The 22,841-nt window shown below is 40.4% G+C and overlaps 1 protein-coding gene and 1 pseudogene across 1 annotated transcript in view; one reads left to right on the top strand and one right to left on the bottom strand.

Moving 5' to 3' along the window:
- Positions 1-22,841, top strand: part of CASS4 (Cas scaffold protein family member 4) — a 58,857-nt gene that overhangs the window by 8,215 nt on the left and 27,801 nt on the right. The gene's annotated exons all lie outside the window — the stretch shown is intronic.
- On the bottom strand, positions 6,199-7,717 carry LOC103122292 (tubulin beta chain-like; annotated as a pseudogene).

Genomic DNA, 22,841 nt, shown 5'->3' with positions numbered 1-22,841 from the left:
CCAGAAAGCTGCATCAGGGAAGAGAGTAGCTCCCAAATATGGGAAAGGTGTATAAATACTGTTGACTATAAACCCCATCGATTTGATCTGATGTGGGGCCCATATTCAGCTTAGGAGCCTATGTGACCTCTGCATCCCTGTAGATCTGAGCTGTGGTCATAAGTAGGAATGTTCCAAGCTGCCCCAATTTCAGGACCCATCTTCCTTAAGTTGAAGATAGAGTATGTTGTCCATCCTCCCTTCAGAGGATGGAACATTCTCTACTGTTGTTGATCCTGGAATAGTTCAGGTGAAGAGTGGGGGGGGTCCTCCTTTTTGTAGATAGTTATAATTCTATTTGAGTTATATTCCATACAGGTAGTATTTTATAGTTGACATAACTGAGTATTTTAAGAAAACAAAATGTGTACATGTGGCATGGATATGACAGGAAGCATGCAGTCACAAACACATGCAGTTTCAAAAACACAGTCTTAGACAAAGCTTCCTTTTAACTGGAGTTGGTGTAGTTGCTCAGAACCAATAAAATAACAGAAAAACCCTTCTTTAGTTTCCATGATTTCCCTCCCATTCTCATCAAAAAACAAAAAAGAAAGGAGAGTCGTCTGGGAGGTGGCGCAGTGGCTAAAGCACTCAAACATGAGGTCCTGAATTCAATCCCCTGCAACACATATACCAGAGTGATGCTTTCCTTTCTCCCTCTCCTCCTGTCTTTATCATTAATAAATATATTTTTAAATTTTTTATGTTTATTTATTTTCCCTTTTGTTGCCCTTGTTTTTTATTGTTGTTGTTGTAGTTATTATTGTTATTGATGTCATCTTTGTTGGATAGGACAGAGAGAAATGGAGAAAGGAGGGGAAGACAGAGAGGGGGAGAGAAAGATAGACACCTGCAGACCTGATTCATCGCCTGTGAAGCGACCCCCAACCCTGCAGGTGGAGAGCCAGGGGCTCCAACCGGGATCTTTATGCCAATCCTTGCGCTTTGCGCCACGTGCGCTTATCGGCTGACTCCCATAAATATTTTTTTTTAAGGAGAAAATGAAATAGATTAGAAAAGAAAATCCTACTTGCTATTTCCCTCAAATTTTTTTTATGAAGCAGTAAGAGATAGGAGGAAGACATGAAGGAGGAGGAGGAGGCTGATTATAGAGTATTCTAGTTGCATAAAACCTTCTAAACCTACTTTATTTTCATATAAGAAAACTGGCGTTCAGAGTTCTCTGTCACTTGCCCTCTTCCTTCCATAAGTTTCTTAAGAATAAAGGCTGATTCCTTAGCCACTTACCTTAGCCCAGCATTGCTCTTATCCTCTTTTTTTCCCAAACCAAACATCACACACAGTAACTCAGAGAGTAGCCCAAAGTAAAATAGACTAGGAAATGTTGAGGGAAGATATGACTAAAAACATTAGGTCTTGTGTTTGGAGAAATAGCTCAACTGGTAGAGGACCAGACTCTATTGCTTAAGGTTCTCAATTTTGTCCCCAGTACCAGAGTGGTGTTCTGACTTGTCTCTTCCTCTCACCTTCTCTCTGCCTCCTGTAAAATTCTCTCACATACATAATAAATAAAATAAATCTTAAAAAACACCTACTAGGCCTCCAGAGCACTGTAAACTTTTTTTTCCCATTAAACTAGAATTTTTTTTTGCTTGAACTACAATAGAGATTCTACATGAATCTATTCTATACATTCTATTCTTTCATATAGTACACTATATGAAAGTAATTTTGTAAATAGGGGCCTGAATTTTGTGTTCATGCTTTCTTTTTGCCTTTTTTAAAGTTTTTGTTAGTGATTAATAATGATTATCAAGATTATAAGATAACAGGGGTACAATTCCATACAGTTTCCACCAGCAGAATTTCATGTTTCATCCCCCCCCCCATTGGAAGCTTCCCTACTCTTTACCCCTCTAGGAGTATAGACCACAATTCTTTATGGGGTGCAGAAGGTAGAAGGGAAACTATTAGTATTAAGATGCAATTCAGATCTTGGGCCACATCCAAAAATCAAGTATTAGAAGGTCTGGGAGATCTTCAATGTTGTATAATTTCAATAATTATACCAAGGGAACCTAGTTCATCTTATTTTCTCCAGTACTCCTTGTCAAACTGCAGTAGATGCTTTAAAACACTTGCATAAATGAAGCACTAAAAGTATCTCTTGGCAAGTTCTTCATGAATAGGGAAGTACATGCAGATGTTTAATCTGATTGAAACACAGATTGGAAAACCACAATACTCAGGCATCAGGGAAGAAAACGTTTCATTTCTATTAGGTGGCTTTGGGATTTTTTTTCTGGTTACAGTTGCTTCCTCGAAGTTTCACTAGTAGTGAATGTCTCCTGCAATTATGGAAGTCCCTGCATTTAAAAATGAGTGATTTTTTCTTTTATCTGAACCATTCAGAAAAATTCAAACCTGGGTAGCATAGTCACCAGAGCTCTGTATTATCAGGGAGAAATCAATTAAGGTTTGTGCTTTCAAAATATGCCATCATCCAGGCTCACTTCTGCTTGACAATAAGGATTCATTCTTGTATTTAAGTATTTGTTTTTCCTTTTCTCTTCCTTCTCACCTCCCAATTCACAAAGTTGATTCTCCTCTTTGCCCACACTGCCTCTGAATAACCCACACACACTGGATATTTGCATCCCCCAAAATTAGTAGAACACATGGGAATGTGGGGGGATATATTGTTTTATGACCCAGTCCTTTCCCAGGGCTGCTAGTTGCAGCCTAGCAAGGACAGCTACAAAAGGAGCTGTATCAAGGACAAGTTCACTAGACCCACAAACCTCACAGCACTCCAGCACCAATGACTTCAGAAGGATTTCCTTCAGAAATGATTTTGACTGATGTTTTCTAGGTTGTAGAATAGTCACCTTTAAAAAATAATTTCTTTAGTGAGTCAAGATGAAGATGAATGTGAATAACTTCAGTCTTTCTCTGCTGATATCCATTCCCTATAACTGCTCAATTTCTTGGGACTCTTTGTTAATTGTGTAAAGGACTCCTTGTTATTTCAAAAATTTCCTCTTAACTTAAGAAACTAGCTAGCAGGATCTCCCAAGCAGTTATCAAATTGTGGGAGAAAAGTGAGATTTGAGTCACGTTCCAGGGCCTGAAACAAGGAGAAGATTTATATTTTATTACATATAATAAACATGCACATTGTAAATCAGATATCATATATTTATATTAAATAATTGTATTCAGTCTTTCTAAGCTTACATATTACTTTATAAAACTGGGAAAAGAGAATTTTAGTATCTCATTTTAATTTAAATAACTTCTAGTTCTTTTCTACATATCTAAAGCTTCCACTCAAGAACTTTTCAACTTTTTCAAAAGGGGGTCTGAAGCAAAAGCTCAGTTATTTTCCTAAACTCTTCAACAACTCAACAAAAATCACAAAAAGAAACAGCAGTTTTCTCCAGCATCTCTCAGTTAACCACTTGGCAAGGTTTTCAATAACAACTCCAAGAGAAGAAATTCTTTTTTATGTTGTTTTATGATTTAAGAAATTACTTTGCTATCACTTCATTAAAAATTCTAAGTATTTTTATTGATTTAATAATAATCGACAAGACGCTAGGACAAGAGGGAGTACAGTTCCACACAACTCCCACCACCAGAGTTCTGTATCCCATCTCCTCCACTGGAATCTTCCCTATTCTTCATCTCTGTGGGAGCATGGACCCAAGATCATTATGGGGTGCAAAGGTGGAAGGTCTGGCTTCTGTAATTGCTTCTCCACTGGACATGGGTATTGGTAGATCAACCCATACTCCCAGCCTGTTTCTATCTTTCCCTAGTGGGACAGGGCTCTGGAGGTGGGGTTCCAGGATACATTGGTGAGGTTGTCTACCCAGGGAAGTCAGGTTGGCATCATGGTAGCATCTGCAACTTGATGGCTGAAAAAGCAGTAAGATATAAAGCAGAACAAATTGTTTAATAATCAGGAACCTAAAGGCAAAAATACAGCAGATGAGACTTGTGGTTTCCATTTTGGAAAAATCTAGTAGGTCTATTTTGGGTATATTCCAAGGGGCCCATGACTTTACTAATTCTTGCCTGAGCCTGACAGCTAACATGCAGGTGAGCCAATGGTATTGTCTGTGGAGATGGTATCAGTGTTAGAAATAGGGCTAGAAAGTTGGATCAGGGAAGAGATTAGCTCCCAAATGTGAGAAAAATATATAAATAGCATTAACAGCAAGCCCCATTGATTTGATCTGGGGCTCATATTCAGCACAGGAGCCTGTATTCAACACAGGAGCCTGTGTAACCTCTGCATCCCCAGGAACACTCTAGGTTGCAGTGATGGCAGGATCTAAGTATTTTTGAGAATGAAATTCAGAAAACTGAATCAGAGGTACCTTAAGTTCTACAGTGCTGCAGACAAATTCTCTTACCACTTTAGGCACTACGAATTAAATGTAAATAATTTAATTTAATATCATTGCAAATCTCAGAGAAAGCTCTGGTTATAAAATATACCATTTTGCTAGCTCCAGTGACTCCCTGTAGCTTAGGGAATTTTACTTTTAAATGTAAATGTTGCTATGGGATCTACCTAAATTTTTGCTGGAAAATAGAAGCTGCTAACAGTTTCTTATACATTATTTCAGAGGGAAGGAAGGAATAAGTGAAAGATACAACAAGGGAGGGAAAGATAAAACTGAATGACAGATGAGGGGAGAGAAGGCATGAGTTGACGGGTTATGGAGGTTTCTATCTCAACTGCAGAACTCATAACACAATTTCACATGGAAGAAAATAGCAAAGCTCTATTCTCATTCCTTTCCCCCAATACTATGCAGTTGCAACACACAGATCTGGTATTCTGCAACCACTCACCCTAGTTGTCACTTCTAGTGACAAATCCCTTTGGGGAGGTCCTCCAGTCAGATCCAGGTATTTGTGCACAGAATCATAATTATTCTACAGCCAAAGGAAGGGGGATAGTGGAAAGGGCAGAAGTTTATCCCCAACTACTTTGTTTCCTCTCTTAACTTTTTGCTGTTGTTGTTTAACTAAGATGCTGTGTATGTGCAATTTTACTGTTCTTGTACAACTTTTTCATTCAGATAGAAAGACAGTGGAAGGGAAAGAGATTACAACACCAGAGCTTCCTCCAGTGCCATAGCAGCTCCCATGTGGTGTCAGGGTTTGAAGATAGACCATAGATATCAAGACATATTGCCTACCCAGTGAGCTGTCTCTCTGGCCCTATGTCTCTAGCTTTCCTGAGCCAGTAAGTTAGAAAAACCTTTAAAGATTCTTTCAATCAAAGCTTAAGTGATTCTTAATGCACCTCTAGTTAGACACCACCTAGTGAGTGTAAGCCATGGTTTCTGTCTTCTATACCTGCACACTGTGATCCTACTCTCCAGGACCCAGGAAGAGAGAAATACAGAATTAGCAGGTTTATAAAAACCTCTCAAGCACTCCTCAGCATCATTTTTTTCTTTTTTTAAGTTTTTATTTATAAGATGGAAACACTGACAAGACCATAGGGTAAGAGGGGTAACAATTCCATACAATTCCTGCCTCTGGAACTCCATATTCCATTTCCTTCCCTGATAGCTTTCCTATTCTTTAACCCTCTGGGAGATGGACCCAGGGACATTATGGGGTGCAGAAAGTGGAAGGTCTGGCTTCTGTAATTGCTGCCCCACAGAACATGTGTACAGGTCGCTCCATACTCCCAGCCTGTCTATTTCTTTCCCTAGCAGGGCAGAATCTGGGGAGGTGGAACTCCAGGACACATTGGTGGGGTCTCCTGCCCTGGGAAGTCCGGTTGGCATCATGGTAGCATCTGGAACCTGGTGGCAGAATGATGAAGCTGGTGGGTTCACATTCCATGCCTGACATCGCTGGATGCAATCCGAAGTGAAACATATTGAGGTGGTACTGGTTGCATTGATTAGGCTGGGATCAGCAGGTTCAGTATTAGTTGGTATGAATTGGAAGAAGCATGCAGGAAAGTGAGCCTCACCCCAGAGGTTTCAGGACTGAGAGAAATATGGGCTTTATAGTGAAAGGGGAAGGCTCCTCTCAGTATCATCTTAGCTGTATGTGGCACTCCATCTCGGGTGGGCAGGCTATGTGCATTGCTGCAATGGTAACTATTGCCCTGTAAATTCACTCACGATTTTCTCCAAATAAGTGATACTTTTTTTTTAGAGCACAAATGTTTATATGATTTAGTCATTACAGCAGTAGTTCAGAACTATCTCAAATGTTACATTAGTGTCATCAATATTTAAAAAAAAAAAAAAGGCAACAGTGAAGAGCACCAGAGAACCAGTGCAAACATCTAGAATAGACCATGCTTCTTTCCTTCAACTGCCCAGATATTTCTCCAGTAAGTCCCCCCACCCCCTTTGCTTTCATTCTTAACTTTCCCTAACCTGCTGTGAATTTCCCTAACCTGTGATTTTAAGCCTCATCTTCACCCTCCTCCTCCTCAAACTCCCCCTGTTCATCAGCCGTGGCATCCTGGTACTGCTGGTACCAGGTATTGCTGGTACCAGATCATTCATGTTGCTCTCAGCCTCGGTGAACTCCATCTCATCCATGCCCTCGCCAGTGTACCAGTGAAGGAAGGCCTTGTGCCGGAACATGGCCGTGAACTGCTCCGAGATGTGCTTGAACAGCTCTTGGATGGCAGTGCTGTTGCCAATGAAGGTGGCCGACATCTTGAGGCCACGGGGAGGGATGTCACACACAGCCGTCTTCACATCGTTGGGGATCCACTCCACAAAGTAGCTGCTGTTCTTGTTCTGCATGTTGAGCATCTGCTCATCCACCTCCTTCATGGGCATGCGGCCCCGAAAGATGGCAGCCACTGTCAGGTACCGGCCATGGCAGGGGTCACAGGCAGCCATCATTTTCTTGGAGTCGAACATCTGCTGGGTGAGCTCGGGCACCATCAGGTCACGGTACTGCTGGCTGCCCCGGCTGGTCAAGGGAGGCAAAGCCAGGCATGAAGAAGTGCAGGCGGGGAAAGGGCACCATGTTCACTGCCACCTTGCGCAGGTCTGCTTTCAGCTGCCCTGGGAAGCGCAGGCAGGTGGTCACCCCGCTCATGGTGGATGACACCAGGTGGTTCAAGTCTCCATATGTGGGGGTGGTCAGTTTCAGGGTGCGGAAACAGATGTCATACAGCGCCTCATTGTTGATGCAGTAGATCTCATCTGTGTTTTCTACCAGCTGGTGCACCAAGAGGGTGGCAATGTAGGGTTCCACCACTGTGTCTGACACCTTGGGTGAGGGCATCACACTGAAGGTGTTCATGATGCGATCCGGGTACTCCTCCCGGATCTTGCTGATGAGTAGGGTGCCCATCCCTGACCCTGTGCCGCCCCCCAGTGAGTGGGTCAGCTGGAAACCTTGCAGACAGTCACAGCTCTCTGACTCTTTCCTCACCTCAGCCAGGACTAAGTCTACCAGCTCAGCTCCCTCTGTGTAATAGCCTTTTGCCCAGTTGATTCTGGCACCGCTCTGGCCAAACACAAAGTTGTCTGGTCGGAAGATCTGACTGAATGGTCCGGACCTGACTGAATCCATGGTGCCTGGCTCCAGATCCACCAGGATGGCCCGAGGGACTTATTTGTTACCAGTAGCTTCATTATAGTACACATTGATTCTCTCCAGCTGCAAATCGCTGTCTCCATGGTAACTGCCAGTGGGGTCGATCCTATGCTCAAGGTGATACTTTTTGTTATGACAAAATGTTTTCAGCTGAGCTTTAGATGAACTCAGAGTCAAGTTCCCCTTCTATATACACTGTAGCAATTTTAGTTTATTTCTCTTCCTTGTGCTCTAGCTATGTCTTATCTTAAATGGGAAATTAGTAGCCTGTTTCACAAGGTTGTGAATATCTAGTGAAATCATCAATGCAAATTCTTATCACAATGCCTGATACAGACATGAAGAGTTGTTAGCTATTCTTATAAACAAGGCGTCGGCTAAATATAGACAGCAAAACTAACACAGTTCCTGATTCAGAAAATGTCTAAAAGATTAAAAAGAACTATTTTCTCTTAATTAGAGGAAAACAGTGTAAGTTGGCAAGCATTTGCTATACTTAAAATGATTTGAAAATTTTACTATGAATGCACTAAGAAAGCTGCAATATTTTATGGGACTTGCAAAAAATGGGGGTCCTCTCCATATGGTCTTTGATAACTCTTTTAAAAGTATTTCTCCTTTTGTCTTTCCAGAAGTTATCTCACAGAATACTGTTAGCCATTAAAATTTCTCACAAAATAAATGTCATGTAGATGCCTTGTTTCTTCCTCACTATTGTTCTTCCTCTGTCCTCCTTCCCTTTTTGGAAAATGTGGGTGGGAAAAGTGGAGGTGGCAAGGGGATTTTTCTTGGAAACTTTTATTTCTTTTAACACACTGTACTTTAATTTTTTTTAATTCATGATTAATGGTGGGTTATAAAATTATGATATTACAGTGTACTAGTTTCACACGACACCCACCACTAAAGTTCTGTGTCCTCACCCTCCCACCTCCCAAAGATAGCCACCATAGTCAGTCTTAGAAACAACTTACTTGATTCTGTTGTTGTTTGCAAGTTCATGTGTATCAGTTCTCTAGGTTTCACATGAGTGAAGCCAAGCAATAGTTGTCTTTCATCTTCTCACTTATTTTGCTAAGAATAATCATCTCCAGTTCCATCCATTTTGACCCAAAGGACACAATATCTTCTTTTTATTGCAAAGTAGTATTCCATGGAATATATATCCATAACTTCTTTAGCTAGTCATCTGTCAGTAGACATTTAGGTTGCTTCTACTCTTTGGCTATGGTAAATAATGCAGCTATGAACATAGGGGTGCATATGTCCCATGAAATTAATGTTTGCATAACACAATGTACTTTTAAAATTATGGGGAAAAAAAGACATTCGTAGGTCAATAGATAGCACCATTGTCCCTACTTTTATTTTTTCCAAGTCTATGTACTTTCATAAGATGAAATATTTGCAGGTCTATTTTAGTCAAAACTTAAACAATGTCTTTAAGTGTATTTAAAGATGCTAAAAACATTCTCTATTCTACTTTTACTCCTAGTGTTCTTATTCTGGGTTCCACTGCCTCATAAAGATATATTAAAAAAAATATCTAGCTGATTTAAAATTAAAAAAAAAAATCTACATCCAGGGAGACACTTCAAGGTCTTCAGTGATTGTATCACCTATATATAAAAAGTCAAAATGATTTTAAAAGAATACATTGTGTACATACTTTTTAAAAATATGTTTTATGAGCCTGGGAGGAAGCAATTCTGGTATCTTTACCCATCCAAAGCTAACTAAGAATTCTTGTAAGTAAGACAGGAACTGTGTGAATAGGAAGATAAAATTTGAAACACTAATATTTTCCAAGGACTTACTGCAGTAGAAGGAAAATATACATCTTCTTAACAATGGAAGTTATTGTTTGTTTGTCCTTGTTTTATTTATTGGAATACTGCTCAGCTCTCTCATATGGTGGTGCCAGGAATTGAACCTGGAACCTCAGAGCCTGAGGCATGACAGTCTTTTTTTTTAATTTTTAAGAATTTATTCATAAAATAAAAAAATATTGACAAGACCATAGGATAAGAGGGGTACAATTCCCAACACCAGAGTTCTGAATCCCATCCCCTTGCTTGAGACCTTTCCTATTCTTTATCCCTATGGGAGCATGGACCCAGGGTCATTATGGGGTGCAGAAGGTGGAAGGTCTGGCTTCTGTAATTGCTTCTCCACTGAACATGGGTGTTGGCAGGTCAATCCATACCCACAGCCTGCTTCTATCTTTCCCTAGTGGGGCAGGGTTCTGGGGAAGTAGGATTCCAGGATACATTGGTGAGCATGACAGTCTTTTGCATAACCATTGTGCTATCTCCCTGGTCACTAACAATGAAGTTCTATTATTCTGTCCAGAGGAGGTACCTAACCATCACTTACTGCCAATGTATAAACTCTATCCCTTGTTTGGAGGCACTTGCTCATCTACAGCTTCCTGCTGTGACCTGGTGACCTCATGGTAGAAGGTAACATTTTAAGGAAGCAGTGATCTGCCAGATTGCTTTGATGGCAACTCTTTCATCATCTTTATTTTCCTGTACCCTGGCTACAATATTGCTGAAGGGCAGGGATGGGTGGTGGGTGGATGGGACATAATTAAGCCTTGATGCTGAGCTGTTCCCCCTCAGCCCCTTCAATTCTCCCCTCCCCCACCCCGCCTCACTCCTCACTCCCCATCTCCTCTACCCTCCCCCCAACCCTCCCAACACTCTCCTGAAGGAAAAGAGGAAAAGAAACTAGAGAGTTGAGAGCCTCAAGATGTGAGTAGCTTGCACACAGCCTTGACCAAAACAATCCAGGGAAGGAGGATGTACTTTGAAGCAGATAGTCTGGTAGAGGAATCCTGCATTAGGCAGAAAATGCCAGGTGTTTAGATAGACCTGCCTATTAACTTTCAGTTTATTAAAGAAAGTAGGGTGAGGTCTATAAGACCTCAGCAATGGACTGAACTCATCTGTAGAGCCCCAGATTTGGCAAAAGGAATAATGTTTTAAAATCTGCCAAAGTAGGCTGCACTCTCCACTACTCCCAAATGTATTACACTTTACCTGCTTCACTGTGTGTGTGTGTGTGTTCTTGCCCAACAACTTTAATTGTTTAAGTTTTCTGTTCCTACCTATTGATGTCCTCAAACCACCTCCTAAATGTACATGAATTTATATAAATTTAGATTTTAGCCAACTAGTCTATGAAATGGACTTGGACTTGGGAAGGCTGTGCAGAGAACTTGAAGTAGCAGTCTTCAGTGTCAAAGAAACTCAAATTTGTGTTGTTATCCTACTAACTGATTCTGTGTGACCTTTTGCAGGTAATTTAATTGCTCTGGTTTCAGGTACCATAAAACTCTAAAATGAGACCAATAGAATAAACCATATGCAATATCTCCCCATTGAGCTCTAACATTGAGCTTCTGCAGTTTTGCTTGTTCAAGTGAACTTAGCACAATCAAAATGAAAAGTAAAGTGGTGAGCTAATATGGACTCATGTAGAGACTGTCTACTCTTCTAAAGAGGGATCATCCCCCTTCTGGTAGTAATAGTGACAAAGAAACATATAACTGTGTTTTTGTGAAGAACAATATTTTAGTAAATTCTAATTTGTCTATTTAGAACTCAATAAAATGTCTTTTGAGGCTTAGTTTGTCAGTTTTAATTATATTCAGCTGTATTCAATTAAAAATTCAAAGTAACAAAGGCCAAAAAAAAAAACATATAACTGAAGCTGCGGGGGGTCAGGGAGATATCTCAGGATTAGAACACCCACCTTGTACAGGTAAGATTCTGCCTCCTACATATAGAAGCAAACAAAAAACTATAGTGAGTAGCGGTTATTTTTTTTAAGTTTCTTTCTTATTTATTTATTTATTTTAATGTATTTATAATGGAAACACTGACAAGACCATAGGATAAGAGGGGTACAATAGCACTTCTACTGGATCATCTCACTTGGTTGGGTTTAGAGCCACAGCTGCCACCAGTCTTCTTCTTCTTCTAGCGTTTGCCCTTCTTCCGTAGCCAGTCAACAGCGTCAGGTTGAGCCTGATGTAAAGTTTCGAGACCCCCTTTTGAATCTGGAGAGGTGGCAGTCGTTGACTATGTGGGTCATAGTCTGTCTGTAGCCGCAGGGGCAGTTCGGGTCGTCTCTGGCTCCCCAGCGATGGAACATAGCGGTGCACCGGCCATGGCCTGTTCGATAGCGATTGAGGAGGGCCCGATCATAACGTGCTAGGTCAAAGCCGGGTGATTCTTTATATCATTGATGAAGATGGAAAGTATGTGAACCAGTTCGTTCGCTGGTTCTTACCTTCCTGATTATTTTAATCCTGCCTTTCTGTCAAGACTCACCTCAAAGACTGCATACAGTTATTCAACTATTCTCTATAGCTCCCTGATATCCAACCTCCACCCTCATCTAAGTGCTGGGCATGCCACGTGTGCACAGAACAACTGATTTTAATCAGCTTCTGGCTTCACGCTGACTCTTTCCAGCCCCCTTTTTCAGAGTGCAGATAGAATACAGATAGAATACAGATTTATGTACACTTACTTTCATAGCAGCACAATTTTTATTAGCCCAAGCTGGGGAGCAACCTAGGTACCCAACAACAGATAAGTGACTAAAAGTGCTTTTGTATATATCAGCTATTAAATGTGATAAAGCTTTCACCTCATCTTGGATGGAGCTTGAAGGAATCATGTTAAGTGAGATAAGCCAGAAAGATAAGGATGAATATGAGATAATCTTACTCATGGGCAGAACATAAGAAACAAGGACAGAGAGGGAAAACACAAAGTAAAACTTGCACTGGCTTGAAATATTGCACCAAAGCAAGGGCTCTGGGGAAGGAGGACAGGGAGAGGAATGGGGCAGGGAGGGGTGGTCCTGGTACATGATGTTGGAAAAGGACCTAAGTTGTCAGTGAGAGTATTTTGCAGACACCTACCATGGTGAGATGAGAAATTGTATCCATGTATCAACAACTGTACTATAGACTACTAAACTCTCAATTAAAAAAAAAGTGGGGGGGAGTTGGGCAGTAGCACAGTGGGTTAAGCGCACATGGCGCCAAGAACAAGGGCCAGTGTAAGGATCCCAGTTTGAGCCCACAGCTCCCCACCTGCAGGGGAGTCGCTTCATAGGTGGTGAAGCAGATCTGTAGGTGTCTATCTTTCTCTCCCCTTCTCTGTCTTCCCCTCCTCTCTCCATTTCTCTGTCCTATCCAACAACGACATCAATAACAACAACAACTACATAAATAAAAAACAACAGGGGCAACAAAAGGGAAAATAAATAAATATTTTAAAATTTATTTAAAAAGAAATGGTAGCCCCCAAGTGCATGCTGGTAGAAAATGACTTAAGTTGGATATTAGTGTGTTTTGCAGACATCTTATCACATGAAGGGAAGAGACTGTACCCATGTTTCAACAATTATAGTATAAACAGTAAGCCCCCAATTCAGAAAAAAAGGAAGGAAGGAAGGAAGGAAGGAAGGAAGGCAAACTTAAGATCAATACCTATAGAAACCAAGCCCCATCTTTACTTTATTTCCACCAACCTAATCTTTTCTCTTTTCTTTTTTTTTTTTGCATTTTTTTAATTATCTTTATTTATTGGACAGAAACAGCCAGATATTGAAAGGGAAGGAGGAGATAGACAGAGAGACACCTGCATCCCTGCTTCACCACTCACAAAGCTTTCCCCCTGCAGGTGGGGGCCAGGGACTCAAACCTGGGTCCTTTTGCACTGTAACATGTCGTTCAACCAGGTGCACCACCACCCGGCCCCCCACCAACCTATTCATCTTTCATTTCCTCCATCTCCTTGTGTGTTACACACACACACACACACACACACACACACACAATCTCTCTCAAACATGCCCTTTTTTGGTCTTCACACATTTCTCTTCCTCTACTCAGATGATCTCTCCTACTCTTGACATGACTAACTGCTATTCACCCCCAGGTCACAACTTCTTCAGTGGAAACTTTCACTAGTCTTCTTTCCATCTCCATTTTCTAACTACTCTCATAACTTCCTGTATGTTCCATCATTACATTTGAGATACTGTATGTTTCTGCTTTGATTGGAATTTGCCTTTTCTACTAGACTACACTGTCGTGAGTATAGGACCTATTTTGTCCATCACTATATCTCTAGCAGCTCACTAAGGATATACTAGATTCTTTGCAAAGTTTTTGTGAATTAATGAATGAATGAATGATATCCCAGAGTTTCCAGATGCAGCTAATCACTCTCATAGCTCATTACTGAATATAATACATTAATTAACATTTTAAAAAAATTTTGTTTATAAAATGGAAACACTGACAAGGCCATAGGATAAGAAGGATACAACTCCACACAATCCCCACCACCAGAACTCTGTATCCCATCCCTCCCCCCCCCCATAGCTTTCCTATTCTTTATCTCTCTGGGAGCACAGACCACGGAATATTATGGGGTGCAGAAGATGGAAAGTCTGGCTTCTGTAATTGCTTCCCCGCTGAACATGGGCATTGACATGTCAATCCATACTCCCAGCCTGTCTCTCTCTTTCCCTAGTGAGGAGAGGCTCTAGAGAAGCAGGGCTCCAGGACACATTGGTGAGGTCATCTGCCCAGGGAAGTCTGGTTGGCATCATGGTAGCATCTGGAACCTGGTGGCTGAAAAAAGAGTTAACATATAAAGTCATACAAATTGTTGACTAATCATGAACCTAAAGACAAGAATATTGCAGATGAAGATTTGGGGTCTCCATTTGGGAAATAGCTAGTAGATCTATTTTAGGTATATTCCAAGGGGCCCATGCCTGAGCCTGACATCCGATATGCAGGTGGACCGAAGTTATTGCCTGGGGAAATGATGTCATAGCTGGAAAAGGGGCTAGAAAGCTGGATCAAGGAAGAGAATAGCTCCCATAATTAACATGTTTTATCTGGCAGTTGTGTAGATATCACACAGGGAAGGGATCTCTTACTCTTTCCCCTTCTTCCTTTGAAATAGTTATCAGTTTTCTTTTCCTCCTGCCAGTTATTGTATGAAGATGGACATTTGAGGGTAATATTCTTTATGGAAATTGGTAAAATATGTTTTCCCCATTTTCATTTATTTTTTATTCTGACTGCCTGTGTTCCACACAGGAAACAAAAATATAGGCCATCATCTTTTAAATATCATCTTAAATATGGCTCAGTAGGTAGAGTGTAGTTCTTATATGTCTGAGGCCCTGTGTTAGGTCCCTGGCATGGCATATGCAGGAGTCATACTCAGGTTTTCTCTTTTTTCTCTTAGTTATAAATGTATTTATTTATTTACCACTGTGCTTCTCAGCTCTTGCTTATGGGAGTGCTATGAATTGAAACTGGGACTTTTGGTGCCTCAGGAATAAAAGTCTTTTTGTATAACCATCGTGCTATCTTCCCAGCCAATAAGAGAAATCTTCCTTTTTTTTCCTGCTTCACTGCTTGTGAAGCAAGCCCCCTGCAGGTGGGAAGCCAGGGGCTGTAATGGGGATCCTTACTCCTGTCCTTGTACTTTGCGCCACATGCGCTTAGCCCACTGCACTACCACCTGACTCCCTAAAATAAATCAAAATTAATTCCCCGTTTTTTTTTTTTTTGTTTCTTTTTTTTAAAAAAGCCCTGTGAAGGGACTTAGTGCAGGTGGCAGTTATGAGGTTCCTCTGCAACAATCTGACAACTGTTTCTATCTGTGATCAATAGAGTACTCAGCACAGTGCAGGGGAATGTAGGTGTACAATGTACTGTTTGCTGCTGCTTTGTTATTTCTTGTTCTCCTCATACTGTAAAAGCCTGGCTATCTCCAAGTGGATTCTTTCTTCAGTATGTCTTGAGGATCACCAACAAGTCCTATGTGGATGGGGAGGAAGAGTTTAGCTTTATCTGGCTGGTCAGGACAGCCTTTGTAGGATTTGAACTTGAGCTAATATCTCTAGAAAGAGTCTGTGATGCAGAGAAGTGAGGGGAAAGTTTCTGGGCAGAACTGCAGGAACAAAGGTCCTGAGCTGGAAATCAGTTTAATGCAACATATAATGGCAAGGAAATAATATGGCTGCAGGGACATTAACAAGAGGGGTGAAGAAGGGGTTTATCAGGCAGGTGATGAGTCTGGGGTTAAGATTTGTTCTGTGTATGCTTCTAAGCTATTATAGATTTTTTAAAATATTTATTTATTTTCCCTTTTGTTGCCCTTGTTGTTTTATTTTTGTTGTTGTTATTGATGTCCTTATTGTTAGATAGGAAAGAGAGAAATGGAGAGGGGAGGGAAAGACAGAGAGGGGGAGAGAAAGATAGACTTGCAGACTGGCTTCACTGCCTGGAAGTGACTCCTCTGCAGGTGGGGAGCCGGGGGCTCAAACCGGGATCCTTACACCGGTCCTTGTGCCTTGCACCACGTGAGCTTAATCCGCTGCACTACTGCCAGACTCATATAATCTGATCTATGTGCACAATTCGGTCTAGCTTCTGGAGAATAACTTGTATGGGGAATACAATTACAGGTGTGAGGAGAGCAGTTAGAGTTCAAATTATGTTGGGTGAGTCATCTTCCTGACCTTCAGTTTCCTCACCTGTGGAAAGAGTATAGGAAAACTTATCTATGTGGACCAGGTGGTGGATCACCTGACAGAGTACCTACATGGGAGAAGCTTCATAAGTAGTAGACCAGTACTGCAGTGTTTCTCCTTCTCTCTAATTTTCTCTCTTTCACTTTCTATCTCTGGGTCTCACATCCTCTATAAAGAGAAAGAATCAAGGGAAGGGATTTGATATGAAGTTCTGATGGTGGGAATTATGTGGAATTGTACCCCTCTTATCCTATGGTCTTATCAATATTTCCATTTTACAAATGAAAATTAAAAAATAATAATAAACTCTTAATAATAATATATAGTGCATACTTGGACATCCAAAAAAAAGAGAGAGAGAGAGGGAGTCGGGCGGTAGCACAGTGGGTTAAGCCCACATGGCGCGAAGCACAAGGACCAGCATAAGGATCCCAGTTCCAGGCCCCGGCACCCCACCTGCAAGGGAATCGTTTCACAAGCAGTGAAGCAGGCCTGCAGGTGTCTTTCTCTCTCTCTGTCTTCCCCTCCTCTCTCCATTTCTCTCTTGTCCTATCCAATAACGATGACAACAACAACAGCAATAATAACTACAGTAAAAAACAGCAAGGGCAACAAAAGAGAAAATTAATAAATAAATATTTTAAAAAAGAGAGAGAAAGAGAGGAAAATCTTATTTGTGAAACTTCTGAGAATTAAACAATAACATCAGTAGACCCAACACAAAATCATTCCCTACTCAGAAGAGTTCACTGTGCTCTCACCTTTCTATGTGAGCAGCACCCAATACTTCTCATGTGTATTGAATTCTTCTGTCACATAAATTTTGATGGTCTTTCTTTCTTTTTTTTTTTTTATAGGGTAGGAGGGATACAACTCCACACAATTCCCACCACCCAATCTCCATATCCCACCCCCTCCCCCGATAGCTTTCCCATTCTCTATCCCTCTGGGAGCATGGACCCAGGGTCATTGTGGGTTGCAGAAGGTAGAAGGTCTGGCTTCTGTAATTGCTTCCCCGCTGAACATGGGCGTTGACTGGTCGGTCCATACTCCCAGTCTGCCTCTCTCTTTCCCTAATAGGGTGGGTCTCTGGGGAAGCTGAGCTCCAGGACATATTGGTGGGGTCTTCAATCCAGGGAAGTCTGGCCGGCATCCTGATGACACCTGGAACCTGGTGACTGAAAAGAGAGTTAACATACAAAGCCAAACAAATTGTTGAGCAATCATGGACCCAAAGCTTGGAAAAGTGGAGAGGAAGTATTAGGGAGGTACTCACTGAAAACTCTAGTGTACTTCTGCTTTCTTACTTTGGTGCCATACTCCAAACTCAGTCAATTTCTGTTTTGCGTTTCTACTTCTTTTTTTTTTTTTTACATGCATAACATTCCCCAGATTCCCATTTAACAATACAACCCCCACTATTTCATTCATCATTTTTCATGGACCTGTATTCTCCCCACCCACCCACCCACCCCAGAGTCTTTTACTTTGGTGTAATACTCTAATTCCATTTCAGGTTCGACTTGTGTTTTCTTTTCTAATCTTGTTTTTCAACTTCGGCCTGAGAGTGAGATCATCCCATATTCATCCTTCTGTTTTTGACTTATTTCACTCAACATGATTTTTTCAAGGTCCATCCAAGATTGGCTGAAAACGGTGAAGTCACCATTTTTTACAGCTGAGTAGTATTCCATTGTGTATATATACCACAACTTGCTCAGCCACTCATCTGTTGTTGGACACCTGGGTTGCTTCCAGGTTTTGGCTATTACAAATTGTGCTGCCAAGAACATATGTGTACACAGATCTTTTTGGATGGATGTGTTGGGTTCCTTAGGATATATCCCCAGAAGGGGAATTGTAGGGTCATAGGGTAAGTCCATTTCTAGCCTTCTGAGAGTTCTCCAGACTGTTCTCCACAGAGGTTGGACCAATTGACATTCCCACCAGCAGTGCAGGAGGGTTCCTTTGACCCCACACCCTCTCCAGCATTTGCTGCTGTTATCTTTTCTGATGTGTGACATTCTCACAGGAGTGAAGTGATATCTCATTGTTGTCTTGATTTGCATTTCTCTGACAATCAGAGACTTGGAGCATTTTTTCATGTGTTTCTCGGCCTTTTGGATCTCTTCTGTGGTGAATATTCTGTCCAAGTCCTCCCCCCATTTTTGGATGGGGTTATTTGTTGTCTTGTTGTTGAGTCTGGCAAGCTCTTTATATATGTTGGTTATTAAACTCTTATCTGATGTATGGCATGTAAAGATTTTCTCCCATTCTGTGAGGGGTCTCTTGATTTGGGTAGTGGTTTCTTTTGCTGTGAAGAAACTTTTTAATTTGATGTAGTCCCATAGGTTTATACTTGCCTTAGTCTTCCTTGTAATTGGATTCGTTTCATTGAAAATGTCTTTAAAATTTATGCGGAAAAAAGTTCTTCCAATATTTTCCTCTAAGTATCTGATAGTTTGTGGTCTAACATCCAAGTCCTTGATCCACTTGGAATTTACTTTTGTATTTGGTGAAATACAGTGATTCAGATTCATTCTTCTGCATGTTTCAACCCATTGTTTCCAACACCATTTGTTGAAGAGACTCTGCTTTCCCCATTGAATAGTCTGGGCCCCTTTGTCAAAGATTAGATGTCCATACGTGTGGGGCCTCATTTCTGGGCTCTCAATTCTATTCCACTGGTCAGTGTGTCTGTTCATGTTCCAGTACCAAGCAGTTTTGATGACAATGGCCCTATAATATAGTTTGAGATCTGGCAGTGTGATGCCTCCGGTTCTGTTCTATTTTCTCAAGATTGTTTTGGCAATTCTAGGTCTTTTCTGGTTCCAGATAAACATTTGTAGCATTTTTTCTATTCTCCTAAAAAATGTGCTTGGGATCTTGATGGGGATAGCATTAAATTTGTAGATGGCTCTGGGTAATATATTCATTTTGATGATGTTAATTCTTCCAACCCATGAACATGGAAAATATCTTTCCACTTCTTTGTGTCTTTTTCAATTTCTTTGAGTAGTGACTCATAATTTTCAGTATACAAGTCTTTCACTTCTTTGGTTAGGTTTATTCCTAGATATTTTATTGTTTTTGTTGCTATAGTAAAAGGAACTGATTTCTGGATTTCAATTTCTTCTAACTTAGTGTTTGCATAGAGGAATGCCACTGACTTTTGAATGTTAATTTTATAGCCTGACACATTACTGTATTGCCTGATGATTTCCAAAAGCTTCTTGCTGGATTCCTTAGGTTTTTCCATGTATACTATCATGTCATCTGCAAATAAGGAGAGTTTGACTTCTTCTCTTCCAATCTGTATCCCTTTAATTCCTTGCTCCTGCCTGATTGCTATGACAAGAACTTCCAACACTATGTTGAATAGTAATGGTGATAGTGGGCAGCCCTGTCTAGTACCTGATCTGAGGGGAAATGCTTCCAGTTTTTCACCATTGAGTATGATGTTGGCTGTAGGTTTGCTATATATAGACTCCACTATCTTCAGGAATTTTCCATCTATTCCCATTTTTTGTAGTGTTTTGATCATAAAGGGATGTTGTATTTTGTCAAAGGCTTTCTCTGCATCTATTGATATGACCATGTGGTTTTTGGTCTTGCTTTTGATGATGTGGTGGATCATATTGATTGATTTACGTATATTAAACCAACCTTGCATGCCTGGGATAAACCCCACTTGGTCATGATGAACAATTTTTTTGATATACTGCTGTATCCGGTTGGCTAGATTTTTGTTCAATATTTTCGCATCTATGTTCATCAGAGATATTGGTCTCTAGTTTTCTTTTTTGGTTGTGTCCCTGTCTGCTTTTGGTATCAGGGTGATGTTGGCTTCATAGAAGCTGGCAGGGAGTATTCCAGTGTCTTCAATCTTCTGGAAGACTTTTAAAAGTAGAGGTATTAGTTCTTCTTTGAAGGTTTTGTAGAATTCATTTGTAAAACCATCTGGTCCAGGACTTTTATTTTTGGGAAGATTTTTGATAACTGTTTCAATTTCATTAGCTGTGATGGGCCTGTTCATGTTATCCACTTCCTCTTTACTTAGTTTTGGAAGTTGGTAGGTATCTAGGAAATCATTCATTTCTTCCAGGTTCTCTAGCTTGGTGGCATATAGTTGTTCATAGAAGCCTCGCATGATATGTTGAATTTCTGCAGTGTCTGTTGTGATTTCTCCTCTTTCACTTACTCTCCGATTTATTTGGGTCTTCTCCCTTTTTTGTTTTGTGAGTCTGGCTAAAGGTTTGTCAATTTTGTTTATTCTTTCGAAGAACCAACATTTACTTTCATTGATCTTTTGTATGGTTTTCCTATTCTCAATGTTATTTATTTCTGCCCTAACTTTAGTAATTTCTGTCCTTCCGGTTGCTTTAGGATTCCTTTGTTGTTCTTCTTCTAGGTCTTTAAGATGTGCAATCAGGCTGTTTATTTGTGCCTTTTCTTGTTTCCTAAAGTGTGCTTATATAGCTATGAACTTCCCTCTTAGGACTGCTTTAGCTGTGTCCCAAATATTTTGATAGCTTATTTCTTTATTTTCATTGAACTCTTGAAACATTTTGATTTCTTCCTTGATTTCCTCTTTGACCCAGAAGTTGTTAAGAAGTGTACTGTTGAGCTTCCACATTTTGGCACTGTTACTAATATTTTGTTGATTCTTAAGTGTTAGTTTAATTCCACTGTGGTCTGAGAAGATGCTTGGGATGATTTCAATGCTCTTGAATAGGCTGATGCTGTCTTTGTGGCCTAACATATGGTCTATCCTTGAGAATGATCCATGTGGATTTGAGTAAAATGTGTATTCCAGTTTCTTGGGATGAATGACTCTGAAAATGTCCAATAGTTCTAGTTTATCTATCTCTTCATTTAGCTCCCTTATGTCTTTACTGATTTTCTTCCTGGATGATCTGTCAAGTTGAGAGAGTGGGGTGTTGAAGTCCCCTACTACGATTGTGTTACTGTTAATATATTGCTGTAGCTCTTTCAGTAGAAATTTGATGTATTTAGATGGCTTCTCATTGGGTGCATAGATATTAATAATTGTTAAGTCCTCTTGATTGACTGATCCTCTGAGCATTAAGTAGTGTCCATTCCTATCTTTTTTAATCTTATCTATTTTAAAGTCTATCATGTCAGATATGAGAATAGCTGTTCCTGCCATTTTTTGTGGGCCATTGGCTTGAATGATAGTTTTCCATCCTTTCACTTTAAGTCTGTGTTTGTCTTGTTGCGTTAGGTGAGTTTCCTGTAGACAACATATTGTTGGGTTGTGTTTTCTGATCCATCTTCCTACTCTGTGTCTTTTAATAGGTGAATTCAGGCCATTGACATTTATTGATATCAAAGATTGAAGATATTTTAACGCCATTCTTGTAGAGTTTTAGAGTGTTTTGATATATGTCCTATTTGTGGTGGTCTGGTTGTTTATAGGAGACCTTTCAGAACTTCTTTCAGGGCAGGCTTGGTGATGGTTGCTTCCTTCAACTGTTGCTTGTCTGAGAAGGTTTTGATGCTTCCATCTAGTCTGAATGACAGTCTAGCAGGATATAGTATTCTTGGCTGAAAGCCTTTCTCATTGAGCACTCGATAGATATCTTGCCATTCTCTTCTGGCCTGTAGTGTTTGTATGGAGAAGTCTGCTGCTAATCTTATGGGTTTTCCTTTGTAGGTGACTCTTTGTTTTTCTCTTGCAGCCTTGAGGATCCTTTCTTTATCCTTATTCCTTTCCAATCTAAGTATGACATGTCTTGGTGTCTTTAGGTCTGGGTTAATTCTGTTTGGGACCCTCTGGGCTTCTTGAATCTTTATGTCTTTGGTGTTGTCTAGACTAGAGAAATTTTCAGCTATTATGGCCTGGAGAACGCTTTCTTCCTCCCCTTCTCTATCTTCCTCTGGTAAGCCAATAATGCGTATATTGTTTCTTTTGAGGTCATCCCATAGGACTCTGTTGTTTTTTTCAGCATCTCTTAATCTCTTTTTGAGATCTCTTACTTCTTTTTTAGTTGTCTCTAATTCATCCTCAATCTTGCTAATTCTGTCTTCAGCCTCATTGATTCTATTCTCTCTGCCCTCTACTGCTTTCTGGAGTTCATCTATTTTGTTGCCCTGCTCTGATACTGTTTTAGCTTGTTTAGCTAGTTGCCTTCTTAGCTCAGCGATTTCAGCTTTCAGCTCTCTAATAACCATGAGATAATTAGAATTTTCTTCCATATTCTCATTTGTTGTTCCTGCATTTCTGATTACAATTTTTTCAAATTCTTTACTCACTCCTGTTATTATTTCCTTAGCTAATGTTTGGATGTTGAACTCGTTGTTTTGTGCTTCACCCTCTGGAGGACTTTTAGCTGGACTCTTGTCCTGGTTCGAGTCTCCAATATTTTTTCTTGTTGTTTTAACCATTTTATATAAGTTAACAGTTTTTTCAATCCCTGAGTTGGAGTTCAGTGGTGTAAAAGCCTTTTTTTTTTTCCCCTGTAGGCTATGGGAGCCTGAGGGCTTTTAAACTATTAATAGGCTTCTTGGCTTAATCACTGATTCCTGACCAAGAGATAAAGCAGGGTGTGGCAGAGATAATCCAGTGGTTATGCAAAGAGACTTTCACAGCCCCTCAGCTATGCCACTGAGGTATAGGTCTTCTC

This window comes from Erinaceus europaeus, chromosome 1 (assembly GCF_950295315.1).
Source record: "Erinaceus europaeus chromosome 1, mEriEur2.1, whole genome shotgun sequence".
Classification (NCBI taxonomy): domain Eukaryota; kingdom Metazoa; phylum Chordata; class Mammalia; order Eulipotyphla; family Erinaceidae; genus Erinaceus; species Erinaceus europaeus.
The sequence above is the reverse complement of the archived record's forward strand: the minus strand, read 5'-3'. Positions and strand labels throughout refer to the sequence as shown.